Raw genomic sequence first — 16992 nt, forward strand, 5'->3', positions numbered from 1 at the left:
AGTGGGAATGAAACGGACCCTTATTCTGCTCTGACCATACTTCAAGGCTTAAATGTGCAATTGGAGTATTGTATTAAAGACTAAGCCCAGGGATTCTAGAATTAATTAACTTCTGTATTACAAACCAAGCTTAATGTGACAAATATAGACCCACATGTCTCTGACCTTCCTTGAGGGCAAATAATTTGGATAGCTACATAGTTAGGCAGATGGAATTTGAGCTCTAGAGAGTTTAGAAAAGAATATGATGGTCTCAGGAGACTTGTGTGCTTGCTCTATGTGTAAATATGCATTTGTAGAAAAGGTGAGTTTTATGCTAGAGATGTAGTACCCCAAGAAGGTGGAAGATTCAGGAATTTAAGCTTTAACAAAGTTAGTAAGACCTAGACATATGAATAAGTGACTACAGAAATGGTTGGTTGCTAGGAAGATATTCTAAATGGCAGAAAGTAAAAGTGAAAATGTACAGACATTTAAGAAAGCAGGTACTGCTAGATCTACAGAAACTATCTCATACTAGGGAACCATTGAAGACTTTGGAATAGGGGAATGGTATCAAGGGAACAAAGCTCTAGGAAGATCAGTCAATCTCTAGTACTGATCAATGAAGTTCTACATGCAGAGATAGCAGGAGGGCTACTTTCTTGTGTTATCTACATGCAGAAGCAAAGTGTCTAGTCTAGGACAAGGGAAAAGATGCCTTTTCAGAAGCATTGACAAAAGAAGGTGTAACAATGCTGAGCCATCACAGTGTTGTGTAACAACAACAATGAAACAAATAATGCATAAAAATACAGTGCCTTTAGACATATTGTGCTCACTGATGAAGTGCTCATTTGATGGTGTCAGGCTGATTTTGGATGGTGTCAGCTGGACTTGGCTGTATGCTCAAGGTCAAGTTCATGTTTGTTCTGCTTATTCATTATGGGATAACAGTGGATAAACAGAATACCCACAGTAAGAGCACAATAGCAAGAGGACAAGTATGAACAACCCCAAAACATTTTGAGACTTTACTCAAATCACAGCTTCTTGGGTCTCGTACAAATAATTCACACAGACAAAGCCAAAGTTAAAAGGTAGTGAATTGTACCCTGTATACCATGAAGCCACATGAGGTGAAGTACTGAGATTGATTTTGGAACCTGCCCCTGTGGATGGAAAAATTTAGAAATCAAGCTCAACTCAAGATTTTTGGGGGTTGTCTACTATATGTCCATCTTCTTTTACATTGTTTGTCAGTGTGATTTACCAATGAAGCTTGAGCATCTGTGTCTTGCTACAGGTGGGGAATGGATTCAAATTTATTTCCCTACAATGAAAGAAGGTACGTGGAGTTAATAAAACATTTTTATATAGCAAAACTTCCATTCATTGCTTTCCTGATTTCCTATGAAGACTCTCAGCTTTTCCTGCTATGAATAATGAGGCTACTGGCAAGTTTCCTTAACTTAACCTCATCTAAGTTTCTTGACCCATTAACTGAATATAAAGATTCTACCCACTTCACAATAGCTTTATAAAGCACTTGGAGCATTAACAAGCCTCTGACTAAGTACTCCACATGTATTATTTATTTTATTCTTAACTAATTTAATCCATATTATAACTCCATCAGAGAGGCATTTTTATAATCCCCACATTAGAGATGAAGAATCTAACTCAAGAGTACATAGTCTAGGATTGCATCCTTCACTAGTACATAAGTCTAACTTTATTCTTGTCACTATGTCCAGAGAATAATTTCTTTTATTATTCAAATGGAACTATTCTCCATGTTTATATTCATTTTTGTAAGAGTATAATATTGCTTTGTGTATGTGTGCAGGTTCTCTTTAGAACTTCTATATCAGTATGTTGTTTTACTACTTGCTACTTGCTTTTTTCCAACACTACAGATTGGAAACTTTCTGATGATAGTAATATTCATCCATTACTTTATATAAGATATTACAAATGATTCAATATTACAAATAATTCAATAGCTTAAATGTATCTACACATTCCTCAGCTCTTCCTTCTTTTTTTCTTAACTATGTAGGTCCTACCTTATTCTTGACTTTTCTAGCAGTGTTATATTGGCTACCTTAGTACAATCTTCCTATACACGTGGGTGTATGCTTCCTTGGGAAAGATACTGAGAAATCTACTTGCTGATCTATAGGATGCTTGTGATTTAGAGTTTCAGGAGGTACTAGCAAGCTGCCTTCAGCGTGGCTCTGAGTCCACTCTTCCATCAGCAGGAACAGGGGTTTGTTTTTTGACATCTGGAAAGCAGCAGGTGCTGGAGGGAATTGGCAAGGTGTGATGTGCCTCTAGATGCCTTGAACCCTGCAGGAGACCCAGGCCGATGTTTGTTTCTTTGTAATTTCCACTGGGTCTCCAGGATTCAGGCTGGTTTCTAATTCCCAATTACTTCTGGTGAAAATACAAAACAAAGGCGATTCTTTTCTCTCATAATGGACAGAGCATTATTTCCCATTTGCCTGTACTCAGGGGACTTCTAAAAATCTCTCTTTATTAAGAAGTAAGCTGGGGGCTTTTGTTTAGAACAGAGTGAGAAATATGACTTTTTTTCTCATTGCCCATATAACCCAGCAACCCCAGCTGGCACTATTATAAAACCTTTTTTAGGAGCCACTCATCCTCCCGATGCATTACATTATATTTGGAACTGCAACTCGACATGACAAATTTCACTAAGGACGTCTGTGTGGTTCCAGAATTTAAAAGACTAGGAGAAAAAGAATCTTTCCAAATGGTCAAAACAGCATACAGAATTTATCCTGAGGCACTTCCTTTCTAGCAACTGATAATAGTCTTTTTACCTATCAACAATAGTGCAGACAATTAAGAAAATGCTGTACCTCTGACAATTTATAAAGTTTGGTCATTGGAAATCAGACAGCAATGCTTGGTTCTAACCTAGTAACCAAAGCTATAGAATTAATTAGTTCTTGCAGGTTTGAGGCAGAAAATGATGTTGCTGTGTTATAGTAATAATCCCAGTTATTGTTGAGTTATCAGCAAACTCCAGGTCCTCTCTCGGGGGGGGGGGGGAGAAGGGGGAGAAACCTATAATTTAACAAAATCACTGTATTTTGGATTTTGACATTGTACATGCTTTTCAATTTCCATCTGTTCCTAGGGTTCATTAGTATTTTATTGTTGCTACAGTCAAACATTGCAGAGATTTTTTTCCCTGTAAAATAATACCCCATCCACTATTTTCTGTCATCCCTTTAGACACAAAAAGTGACATATCATTCCAATTTTAAATAGCTTTTAGGAAATATTATTTTGGACATTTTTCTGAAAGTCCAAGATGGCTGCCTTGAGCTATAAATTAGAGTAATTGCTTTGTATATGAAAACAGATATTCAAAACCTACTTCAGATGTTTTATGTGGGGAAGAGAAATATCCATTTTCATTTCTAAAACTTTTCTTTATTGGGTCAGAATATGGGCAAGATATTCGATGTGTTCACCTACACATGCATACACGAACAACTTCCATGTATATACCTTGCCTTTCCCCCTAAACAAATATGAGCACACACAATGCCACACAAGTCATAAAAAGTGTGCATATTCACTCATCTAAATTCCACCGGCAAAAATGTTCCATAGGGGCTGGGAAGGTGGCTCAGTGGTAGAGCGCTTGCCTTGCATGCATGAGGCCCTGGGTTTGATTCCTCAACAACACATAAGCAAAAAGAAAAAAGCTGGAAGTGGTGCTGTGGCTCAAGTGGTAGAGCGCTAGCCTTGAGCTGAAGAGCTGAAGGACACCTCCCAGGCCCAGAGTTCAGGCCCCACAACCGGACCCCCCCCCCAAAATGTTCCATAGCCCTTCAGATACAAATATGAAAATGTACATATATTATTCACAAATACATATACTTTAACATACAGATACATCTAACTGACCCAAATACACACACACACATTACATGCAATTGCATACATTCACCGTAATCACCCATAATCTATGCATATATATATACACATAGATATTTTAATAACTTTCCAGAAAGCTACCAAATGAATAGGTTTGCTTTATTGGTCATATTTTCTGTGTGGCACTCAAAACTACCATTCCTCAACTGAAATGAAGGACAAGGTCAGTGGTTCAAAAACAAAGCCAGGGTATCTAACCCTGCATAGGCACCACACACACACACACACACACACACACACACACACACACACACACACACACACACACACACACACACACACACACACACACACACACACACACACAGAGTTGGTGTCAGTGGGATGATGGCTGATTTGGATGATAAAGACAATATCTGTTACTAGTATACTAGGGATATACCCAGTGTCACAAGAAGGAGAGATCTCGAGGATGTGGTTTTCTCTCACTGGTGAAGGCAACCGGCTGGGTTGGAAATACCCAGTAAAATGGACAGGCGTATTCTTTTTGAACTCCTTTTTTTCTGTGGTAGTTATTTCTCGTGTCTGAAGATTGCTCATCCAGGAGAGGGCAGTGCTACCCGAAATACTGATCAGGGAGGCTGGAAAGTTTCTACCCTTAATAGCGGCCAGTGGTTCTTTTGGGAAGTTAGAGATCAACTCTATGCCCAGTCAAAGCTCAAAGAAATGTCAACACCTTCAGAGAGGCCCCACCCAACAGAAAACCAGGCATCCCCTCTGGTTTATAACTTGTTATGACAGTGTCCTTTCCCAGTGTCACCTACAGAAAAGGTTCTAAATGTGCTGCAGACTGCTGTCAGACCTGTGAGGGTGAAGCTCAAATGCACAGGAAATGTGAACTTAGAGTGACATCCCACTTCACAGGTTGAAGGGCGGTCTAAAGTTGGCTCTGATGGGAAATTGATTCACAGGAAATGCTGTGAAACCCATTAGACTTTTAAAATAACTTCTCTGCTCACCTTTGTCCCGTCTCCTTTCTTTTTCTTCCTTCCTACATGCTTGCCTTTTCTCTAATTCTTCCTTTTTTCTACCCTTCCTTCTTCTTTTTATAAATCTTTATTTCTTACCTCTGATTTTTGTAGTCTTTCTGTTATTGTATTATGTTTCAGAAGTAGTAGTGGGAGTGGCCCTCTACTTAAATGTAATACACACTATTTGGATGCATAATGAAACTGTAGGATGGTACTTCCAAATCTCCTATAATATATTGAGATGCTGAGTATTGATTTTTTTGGGGGGGCCTGAACTCTGGGCCTGGGCACTGTCCCTCAGCTCTTCAGCTCAAGGCCAGTGCTCTACTACTTGAGCCACAATGCCACTTCCGGCTTTTTTTTCTTTTTGCTTATGTGGTGCTGAGGAATCGAACGCTCTACCACTGAGCCAACTTCCCAGCCCTGAGTATTGATTTTTTTAAAATCAACTCTCCTGGTTCTTCTCCAGTAGGGAACTATTTAACTGGTAAGCAACCTATTATTTTTTTGAGGTATCTCCTGACCAGGTGAAGTTAGTTTAGGTACACTTAGGATATAGAATCTTAATTTCTTCATCTGAAGGGTGATTGAAAACATAAAACTCATCTACCTGTGACTGTAATCCCTCTTTTTTTTTTCCACTAACTGACACAATGAAATTTATTATTATTATTTTTTTAATTTAATTTTATTTTATTTGTGAACATACTGTACAGAGGAGTTACAATTACATGGGCAGGATAATGCGTACATTTCCCCTCTTTTTTTTTTGACAGCGTGTGTTCTTAAAATTATTTAGGTCATCTCCCTTTGTAAGAAGAAGTTCACATTTACCGGTGTATTTTACTATCTGGTGACTTGTGCACTTCCTAAATGCTAACATGTGGTTATATTTCTCCAAATCCTAGCTCTTGCTTCTGGGTGGGTTCTGTGTATTGGAAACCCAGCAATTCTGGAAATCTACAAAGATTTTTGTGTGTGTGTCTGAAGCAGTCGTATTGTTCCTTACTATGGAATCCATAGCATGTGACTTGTGCTTCTATTTAGCTTTGCACAATCATTAGGGGCTTGTTGTCTAATTGTTTAGATTGGGACTGTTCATCAAGGAATAATCTTTCATTTCCTGACACCTAGTTGAATGTCAATAAGTGATAGAATGTTTGCCTTGAAATACACTAGAGTCAGAACAGGTCTGACCTGTCTCGCAACTATTCCTTGTCATTCATGTAAGAACATCTAGATTATCTTTAGGAAATCACATCTTTTAATTCAAATATCACAGGGCATTGATTTTACCACATTGGTTATGGGGGGAAATATAATTTGACTTGGCCAATCAGAATCATAATGGTTTGCTTCGAGCTGGACACACAGCCTAACTGAACCCACAAAAGTAAATACCAGAAAATGTTGCCTAAATAGCTGGCCATATAACCTGTTCCTTTGGTAGTACAGTAAAATCATCAAGATATAAGCCTGGATTGGCTGATGATCTTATTCACAACTACCTCTTGGAGACTTTGGCTTACACTGGTGCTCATACAGAGGACAAGGAGAAAGGAAGAGAAAAATTCCCGATGATAAATGTGAAATTAGAATCTCATGAAGATTTTATTATGGTACTCAAATTATTCCTAATTTTGATGCCATATTATTTTCTATCTTTTTTCCTTGAAGTGGAATATACTTATGAGTCTTTTGAGGCTTATGTTACAGTGCAGAGCAGGGATGTAAAACGTGTCACTTCTGCCCAGGCGAAATGTTTTACTACATCCCTATTTGTGCGAAGTAGTGATAGTTAAATATGCCATTCTTTTGCAGGCAACATCCTGGAGAAAGAGCAGGGAGAAAAGAGACTAAAGCAGGCTCACAGAAAGAGGAATAAGTAATCCATGCCTAAAACCAGAGTGAGAGCAAGTAGAGCGACTTGCTGAACATTCGAACACTTTTCTGTTCTGCATCCCTTGAAGCACAGATTTGTCTTATTCAAATAAATCAGTTCATCATAGTTTGTCTCTGTAAAGACTAGGCAGAATTACCACACATGCTTCCTTCAGGGCTCAACCTGCTGCCCAGCAGAGTGACTTTCCCACCTGGGCTGTGATCTAATTTATTTCTTCCCCTCAGTGCCAGGTTCTTGGCTACTGGTGCCAAGAACTGAAGCCTCACTGTTATACCCTCACAACCAAAGCCTGCTGCTAGCTGAACTTCTCCTGTTGTCTGGCCTCATGATGCAGTGAATTGGTTTCTCTGTTACAGAAACATATGACTTGTGAGGTTGTTCTGTTTGGGGATTGTGAATAGAAACACAAAAGCATCTAAGCAGGCAAGAGCATCTCATCTTCCCATAAACACATTACTTACAAGTCCAGAATCTGCCCACATACATGCATAAACTCTTCTTGTCAAAATCCCTTTTGTGTTGAAACTGTCTCTGATGTGCTAGATGACTTGTCAAAATCTCTTGTTGGCACTGTCTCTGATGTCCATTTTTTCAGTCTGATTTTCTTTCACATAATCAAGGTTTAGTCCAATAAGAAGTAGCATTATATTCTCTCCAGAGCATCTTTTAGCAGCAGAGATAAATATAGGAACCTAACTTCTCCTTGATTCCCTTCTTTAGGGCCTTGGTTAACTGTCGGGTGGAAGGATAGGAAGGAAGGAAGCTTGCTATTCTGGTTTTAAAAAGCACACATGCCTTCAGATTTCAGGAGTACTGGATTCTGTGTTCCATAATGTGAAAAAGACAACATTTGGTTACTTTATAGCTCCAGGAAGAAAATGTGATAACAAGGGTATCAGAGTTAAGGGTAACAACAGGAAAGAACAATTAGAAAAATCTGTTCTACTTAAGTTTGTTTAAGAGCTCCCACTTCGTTTTTGGAATACAATGTGATTTTTGAAATAATATTTGGCATAGATGGGCCTTATATTAAAGTCACTGTGAAAGCTGAATGAGCAGCTTTATGGAATGAACAAAGCTGGATTTGAGTCAAGACAGGCTTGTTCTTGTCTCCCAGCAGGCTTCTGGAAGCTTCTCCCGCTAGCTGATGGGTTATGCAAACTGATTATTTTACTAGATTAAGAGACGTCCCCAATGGCTCAGATATTTTTCAAACAATTATCCACACCACAATCTATAAGAAATTGTAAAACAATACAAGTTATATTTGATTCATTAGTTCTCTCATTAGTGAAATGTAACTAATAAGGAAAAGGAAAAGAGAGGTATGGCTATGCCAAAGAGTGGGAAGGAAAGAAATGACCATTCCTTCTAATTATTTGGCTTCTTTCTAGACCTCTTGCCCTAATTTAACCCTGGGTGAGTCAGGAATCTTTGTATGAGTTTTAGGCATTTGTTATGAGGTTTCATTTATAGTACCTCTGTAAGTATTTTGTTGGCAATGAGCTCAGACTGAGATTAATAGATTGTGTTGAATCCATCTTTCTTGGGAAACCAAGACTTCTTTTATTCAAAATTTTGAGATTAACCAATAAAGTTTTGCTGCTGACAGACAGCCCAATAGCTTTACAGAATATGAGAGAAGTAGAAGGTACCTTTGTGAGAAGAGCCACAGAGATATCCACAGAGAGGCAAACAGAAGGATGTGTTACTCATTGTGGTGGAGATACTCCCATCAGTACCTGCACCATTACTGTCATGAGACGACAAGAACATTTTCCTGGGATTTATTATTTATCATTAAACATAACCAGAAAAGCCTATTGCTTATGCCTTCCATGAGAACAAAGCTATCAAGTTCCTTGGCACTACCAAGGAAAGTGTTGCTTATTCTCAAGAGAAGGGACCCACCGTAGTAGTTGTGGAATATAATAACGTCTTCTAGGTCTTCGTTCATGTCTAAGTCTTTACATGGCTAGGTCTCTCACATTCTCATGGGGTCTGACTTACAGTCAGGCTCCATTCCTAGAAGTCATCAGTTGATGTTATGAGCCACTAGAATGGTGAGCCCTGTCCAACTTTGTGTCTCAGGTTAAGTATTTATAACTCTGAATTTTGTATCTCAGATTCCCCCAATTACAACATGAAAGTTTGGGACTAGAGTACCAACCCTATGCCTTTACAATATACGGCTTTCTACAATTCTCTTGTATCCCTTATCTAGGATTTCGGGAAAACTCCTTTATTATCACAATGAAGGCTTTGTTCATCAACTCTTAGCCACCTCCCTGGTACATCTCTCTCATTCTTTGCTGGTACTACCACAGTACTTAATGGCTGTACTTAATTTTTTTACTGCCCTGCTTAGTCTTTTCTCACCCAGTAGACAGGGAGAGCTCTCTTTTTAACAAATTATTTATTTATTTATTTTTAATTACATAAACAATGCATGAAGAAAGCTCTGTGAAAAACAAAGTCACACCAAAGTGTCCCCACGTGAAGAATTTTAAATAGCTCTATTCCTTACCCTTCAATCCCCAGCTCTGCCTTAAACCTGTTCTGGGGAACTGAATTAAACTGGGAGGGTTTAAGGAAACACAGATTACTCACATATGGGGAAATCTCTCTTAATCCTTCCATGCTGTTCCCTCTTTGCTCTGTCCTTGCAATGTCCTACAGAACCTGAGGACATGTCTCAGGCTTAGACATCACCTTCGCTCTGAGCCCCTCTTTGTCTATTTAAAATTATGTTGACTCATGACACTTTCCAGCCTCTATTTTTCATTATTTCCCATACCATTGACCTTCAACACATAGTATAATTCACGTATCATTTAGCAAATAATTAATATGTAAATTATGTGGTTATAATTAATTATTATAATTCACATGTGAGTCATAACAATTATAATACTAGTTAGTATAATTAGTTTGCCATTATAATTAATAATTATGTTTTATCCTCCTACAAGAATATAGGCTCTAAGTAGACAAATGGCATTTCTCTATTTTTTTTGTTGTGTTTTATTTATTTTTCCCATTTTTTTGTCCCTAGTGCCTGCCCAATTTCTTGGTACCCAATAAAAACTTGTTGAATGAATTATTGGATCTGTGAAACACTTAATTATTGCTCATCATGCCCATGGATGTGAAATGATGATAACAGCTTCATAACCAGCAGCAGTGAAAGTCCAGGAAGAAAAAAAATGCTGCCACGAGGGAGTGCTTACAGCATTTTTGCACTCAGAAAATGACATAAATATTCTTACAAGGATGGGGTGTACCTAATTCAGTACTTGCATGTTGCACTTTGTCATGCATGCTGTTGGAATTCTTCCCCTGCGGCCTCTTCCTCCTGCCATAGCTTCCCATCTTTGCCAGAAAGCTTTCTCTATTCATTGAAGCAGATGTGGGGCCAGTATGAAGCATTAGCCCAAACTGTCAGGTAATTAATACCTCTAGGAGGACCTAGGAACAGTCTCAGATGACAAAAAAGGGGAGAAGGTGGCTAAATAATAGCTCCCTTGCCCCATGAGTGGCACAATTCTTAGCTATGTCCTTATGGTTGGCCAACATATCAAGGTTTGACTGGGGGATGGTGGTTTGATTTTCTTCCTTTGTCTGTCTCATTTCTGTGTTCCTCTGCCTGACTTTTCTGTGACCACCTCTTGATAAAATTACATTCTTATCTTATGAACTGTTCTCAAGGGAACCCAAATGCTTGAAACCGTGTACCAAAGGCCCTCCTTATTAATTTCATGAGTTGTATAGAATATTGGATGTTGAACAACTCCGAGATATATCAGTTTGTGGATGCAATCTGTAAGGCAGCTCACATTCTCCATGTACCCCTTGCTCCCTTCTTACTGACACTACTCAAGATTCCAACTTAAAGAAATGGACATACATGCAAGGTGAAGCCAGGCATTTGAATCTCCCTGACTTTAAGTCCTAACTATTCCCTACCAGCTATATGGTCTCAAGCATATTACTTAACCTTTCTCTTCCCTGATTTCCTAATCTGAAATATAAGTCTGATCATAGTGCTGTTCCCTACAGTTGCACTGAGGATTTAGTAAATTCACATTAGGAAAACAAAACTAACCAAAGTAATTGGAAATGTGACGTTATGGGAAATAATTAAACGTTCTATCTTGCCAATGAAAAACTAAGCATAGGAAGACTAAATTCATTGACCAAACTCATACAGCTAAGACTGGCACTGAGAAACAACTCATTGGAAATTAAGTATGCTGTAATTTTTAAAAAAAATTTCACTTAATTAGAAATCATTAAAAAGTACATTAAATTTTTATAAAACTAAATGAATATGCCACATTTTGTCTCCTCTCTCTCCTCTCTTTCTCTCTCTCTCTTTCTCTCTCTCTCTCTGACTTTGTCTCTGTCTCTCTCTCCTTTTTTGTCTCTAGCTAGTTATGGAACCAAGTATCTTCCTGTTTCCCTATATTTTCTTGAATAGTAAAAAAAAATGAAAGTTTTATTTTTTCATAAAATTATTACCAACTAATTAGTGGAAAAGCATAAGCAATTAAATGTGTAGTATAAGTTAATTTGAACCAATATTAGCTTTATATATTTGGATTGCTCCACGTATTTCAGAAAAAATCATCTTGGATAATAAAAAACATCTTGGATAATAAATCTTGGATAATAAATCAGTCTCCATTCCTTCAGTACTATAACCTCCAGTTATATGAAAAATTGTGACATGAAGCCCTATACTTCACAAGTTTTCTGTGGATCAAATCAGAAAAGGATTTAGGTTAAGTTTCTCTGGGAATAAGTCTACTCATTTTTTTTTCAAGCATTGTTGCCTCCTCTTTGTTTCCCCTTCCCATCCCTTCCTATACTTCCCCCCCCATCCTCTCCCCACCCCCCACCAAAGTTGTAAAGTTCGTTTTTCGACATAACTACTTGTACATCTCATTGTTGCAATGGGTCCACCTGTATCCCTAGTTAAAAGATTTGTTTTTGCCCTTCCCCTCCACAAATTATACCAACATCAAATACAGTGAAAGCATGGGTTATACCGTGGGGGAGGGACATACAAAGCAACAAAGAAATCATCTTATAAATATGTTAGAAACAATCGCATGAAAGGAAAGAAAACATTTGAATACTTATCTTGGGGTTCATTTCCCTAACATTAGCTTATCTGACCTTTTCTGCTTGACTCAGACATATACTAGTTATTGCAATAAGGGAAACCATGGGACCTATGTTTCTTTGGGCCTGGCTTATTTCACTTCATATAATTTTTTCCAAGTCTTTCCATTTCCTAACAAATGGGACAATGTCATTCTTTCTGATGGAGGCATAGAATTCCATTGTGTATATATACCACATTTTCTTGATCCATTCATCTACTGAGGGGCATCTGGGTTAGTTCCATATCTTAGCTATGGTAAATAGTGCTGCAATAAACATAGTTGTGCTGGTAGCTTTAGTGTGGTCTTGTTTGTGATCATTTGGGTAAATGCCCAAAAGTGGGATTGCGGGGTCATAGGGGAGGTCTATTTGGAGTCTTTTGAGGAACCTCCATACTGCTTTCCAAAGTGGTTGAACAAGTTTACACTCCCACCAACAATGCAGTAAGGTTCCCTTCTGTCCACATTCCCTCCAGCGTCTGTTGTTATTCGAGTTCTTGATTATAGCCATTCTAACTGGAGTGAGGTGGTATCTCAATGTTGTTTTGATTTGCATTTCTTTTATGGCTAGAGAGGTTGAGCATATCTTCATGTGTCTATTGGCCATCCTTTCCTCTTCAGAGAAGTTTCTCTTTAAGTCTTTCACCCACTTATTTATTGGGCAGTTGTTTCTTTGAAGATTTGTTTTTGGGGGATTTAATTTTTTTAAGTTCCAGGTATATTTTAGATATGAGACCCTTGTCTGTTGTATGGCTAGTGAAGATCTTCTCCCAATCCGTGGGCTTTCTACTGATCTTGCGAGCTATGTGCTTTGCCATGTAGAAGCTCTACTCTTAAATACAGCAAACATTGTTTTCTAGGTCTATTTAAAATATTTGACAAAAAGTATCTATTTAAGTTTTATAATGCAATGACTTTTTCCCTATATAAACATTAGGAAATGACTATCACAATAAAGTTACATAACACATCCATTATTTCATGTATGCATATATTTGTATATGTTTATGAACACATTTTTAGATTCAACTCTTCAAAAAGTTTTGAGTAAATAATATGTGTTATTAACCATCATGTTATCATATACATTAAAAATGCCCAGAATATATCATATAACTTAAAGTTTGTATAATTCAGCTCATATTTTCTACAATTTCTTTCTTCTGTGAGTTGGAATTTGCAAAACCAAGTAGTATTTGTCTCTCTCTGTCTTGCTTATTTCACTTAATATAACCTCTTCCAGGTTTATTTATGTTGGTACAAATTATAGGATTGCCTTTTTCTCTTTCTCTGTCTTTATATCTCTGCCTCTCTGTGTCTGTCTCTATCTCTCTGTCTCTGTCTCGCTCTCTCCCCCACTCTCTCTTTTCCTTACCCCCCTCTTCAGTGTTAGGGATTGGCTTCAGGGCTTCCCACATATTAGTCAAGTGCTTTACCACTGAGCTATACCTCCAGTCCTTCCTTCTTTTTATGGTTGAATTACATTACATTTTATCTATCCACCCACTGATGGATGCTTAAGTTATGCCCATATCTTGACTCTTGTGAATAATGCTAAAATGAACATGGGATGAAGATATCTGTTAACATCAATTAGTAGTACAGAGAGTTTCATCTTTATATGCATATAAGGTACTGTGATCAACTTATCATTACCCCCCTCATCCTTTCATCCCCTTCCTCAGTCCAACTTCAACAAATTTCATCATTTCATGTCAACACACAAACACACACACACACACACACACACACACGCACACACACACACATTTTGACCATACTCATTGTCCTTTTCCTTCTGTGTTCACCCTCACCCCCCCCACACTAATACCTATACCCTGACAAGAATTGCTTGATATTCCTGCCATTTATTTCACATGAAATGTATGTTACCTATTGAAAATGGCCTACACCATGGTATTTCACTCACACATACTTTACTCATCATACTGACACTTTTGCTTACTTTCATTTTCCCTGCCTGTACTATGTTTAGTTTTCATTTGCTATTTTCATTTACAGATGGAATAAAGTTTGGTATTGTTCACCCTTTAATATTCTATATGATATGTTGATTTTATTTACTCTGGCTATAAACCCAGAGGCAGGATTTCTAGATCCTGTGTGAGTTCTACTTTACTCTGTTTTGAGGAATCTCTCAAATTTTATTGCCACTATCAGTGTATAAGCATTCTTCTTCATTTATACCTTTATTATTTCATCTTGTTGATAACAGCAAACTAGCAATTATGAAGGTGATATTTCGTTGTGGCTTTGATTTACATGTTCTTGATGCTAAGCACCTTTTCATGTACCTGTTCACTATTTATATGTATTCTTTGGAAAAAGATGCATTTTGGTTATTACCCATTTTTAAACTGAATTTTGCTATTGAGTTGTAAAGATTCCTTATATGTTTTAGAGATTAACTCATCATACATACTTTTTCTTCAATCTGTGTTTCATTTTTCATTTGCGTTTCATTTTCATTTGTGTTTCATTTTCATTTTCATTTCCTTTGTTATGCAGAAGCTTTTTAGACTAGCATGGCACCATGTATTTATTTTTCTTTTGTTGTCAGCTTTTGGTGTCATATCTAAAGTCTTGCCATGATCAGTTTAAGGAGATTTGACCCTGTGTTTGCTTCTAGAGGGGTTATAGCTTCAATTCTTCCAAGTAAGTTATTAATCTATTTTGAGTTATTGCTTGTATGTGTCATAAGTACAATTTCACTTTCTGTAAAAATAGATATCCAGCTTTTCTAACATCCTTTCTTGATGAGACTATCCTTTCCTCATTGTGTATTTTTGGCAGACTTGTCAAAGATTAGTTATATTTATTTCTGGGTGCTCTATTTTATTCCTTTGGTCTATTCATGCTGAGAGATTTTTCTGACAAATGTAAGGAATCAGAATTGAAATTAGCTCCATGTGGATTTGAGTTACACATGAACAATTTCCTTGTCCAAGAATATCTTCCATACTTTGGCTTTTATTGGTACCTAACTGCTCACCATTGGAAATATTCTTTTGGTGAACTAGCTTGAAGCATTTCATAGAATATAAAAATTTGGCTATTTTATATCTTTACATAATGCAAACAAGCACCCCAGAGCAAGTGACACTGTTGTTATTGACACTGATTGGTATTTCAATCAATACTAGTTTGACAGATCCTTTGAACTGTGAAAGCTTCTTGAGAACCCAGCTTCAAGTGAATCAGACATAGCATTTTGTTTCAATGCAGGTAGATAGTGAAGAGAGGGGCCAGTGAACTCACCATTGCTAATGGAAGCCATTTGGCACTTGTTATGTAGATAATGCATTACAAGCACTCTGGGTTTCCTTTTCTTTCTGGCCCTATCAAACATCACAGTAATATTTCTTAAGCATCCTGTTGTATTTGAATAAGAGATAATTGATAATTTTCACTTTTGACTCATGTTTTGGCTTTGGAGAGAAACCCATAATATGGCAAGAAAGAAAATTTTCTTTTGCCACACAATTAATTAATGCACATAGAAATTATTTAATGATAAAGAAGTTATGATCAAGCATGCTGATTTCTTTTGGTCATAAGATACAAATTGTGTGATAATAATTGTTGTATAGATATATCCTTGGTTTTGAACCATTACTTATCAGTAAGAATCTTTTTTGAAGTCTTTATGGCCATTATTGAAGTTATATACTAAGTTTGGCAGAAATAAGTACATTCATGTTATTTTACCAAATGTATCTTTATGCTCTTAGATTTTGTAGTCATTCAAATAGTCACTTTGTGCCACATTCCCAGGTGGGCATGTTTTTAACTTTTCATTTTGGGGGTTAAATTATGGCATGTGTTTAGTATTTGTTTAAGTTACTATTAGATGGAGTGTTTGTCTCCTTTTTTTTTGTCAGTCATGGGGCTTGAACTCTGGGCTTGGGCACTGTCCCTCAGCTCTTCGGATCAAGGCGAGTGCTCTACCACTTGAGTCACAGCGCCACTTTCGGTTTTCTGGTGGTTTTCTGGTGGTTTATTGGAGATAAGAATCTCATTGACTTTCCTGCCTGTGGTAGCTTTGAACTGTGATCCTCAGATCTCAGCCTCCTGAGTAGCTAGGATTACAGGCTTGAGCCACCAGCGCCTAGCTTGTCTCCCTTTTACATCAAAAGTAGGTAGCTTCTCTGTCCATGAAAAACTGACATATGAGGCTTTGGCAGATTTCTAATAAAATTTATTTCTAATAGAAAAAAGAAAACATAATGATCAATCCAAAAATATTTAGGGCCTACAGACTAGTGTCAAACCATTATCTTTAATTAGACTTTTCATCTCCTCCTAGTTTGTTATTTTTTTAAACCTTCCATATTGCTGCAAAGTACATTCCTTACATTGTTGCATTTGTTTACAAGTCATATCCTGTCAGGATTGGAGACTGGAGTATGGCTTTTATAGCAGTATAGCTTTGGCTAAATCATGTGATCTTCTGACCTCTCTGTTTCTTTGCCAAATAAGGAAGACCATTCATGCCCCTTGAGATTTCTTTAAGGATATACAAATGAAATGATCACATACCTAGAAGGTGACTGTCAGTGCTCTGGGCACAGATCCCAAGCTCAATAAGCCATAATAGCATTCCACATTTTGGAAGCTTGCTTAGAGTGTTATATTCTCCCATGTTACTTCTACCAGCGCTGGTGTTCTCAGTTAATTCTTCCTCTGAGATAATTTCTCCGTGGTTCCCACAAAGTCCCTGCTCAGTATTTGACAGAAAGTTCTCACTTCTGGTTTAGTCCAAGTTTTGCTTTTCCCAATCAGAAAAGTTGAAGCAAATCTTTCTTTACCATTTCACCATGGCAACCAGCTGCTTCTACAGAGGCTTCATCCCCCACATGGAGTCTCCACAGAAAACCTGCAGTTTATAACTTCTTCCCTTCCCCCTACTCCAGATGGGTTAGTCTGAGCTCTCTGGTTGAGTCTTCTCCAGTTTGTATAAGAAAGAAATTGC

The sequence above is a fragment of the Dipodomys merriami genome, unplaced genomic scaffold (genome assembly GCF_024711535.1).
Source record: "Dipodomys merriami isolate MVZ:Mamm:240054 unplaced genomic scaffold, mDipMer1.0.p SCAF_7, whole genome shotgun sequence".
In the NCBI taxonomy this organism is placed as follows: Eukaryota; Metazoa; Chordata; class Mammalia; order Rodentia; family Heteromyidae; genus Dipodomys; species Dipodomys merriami.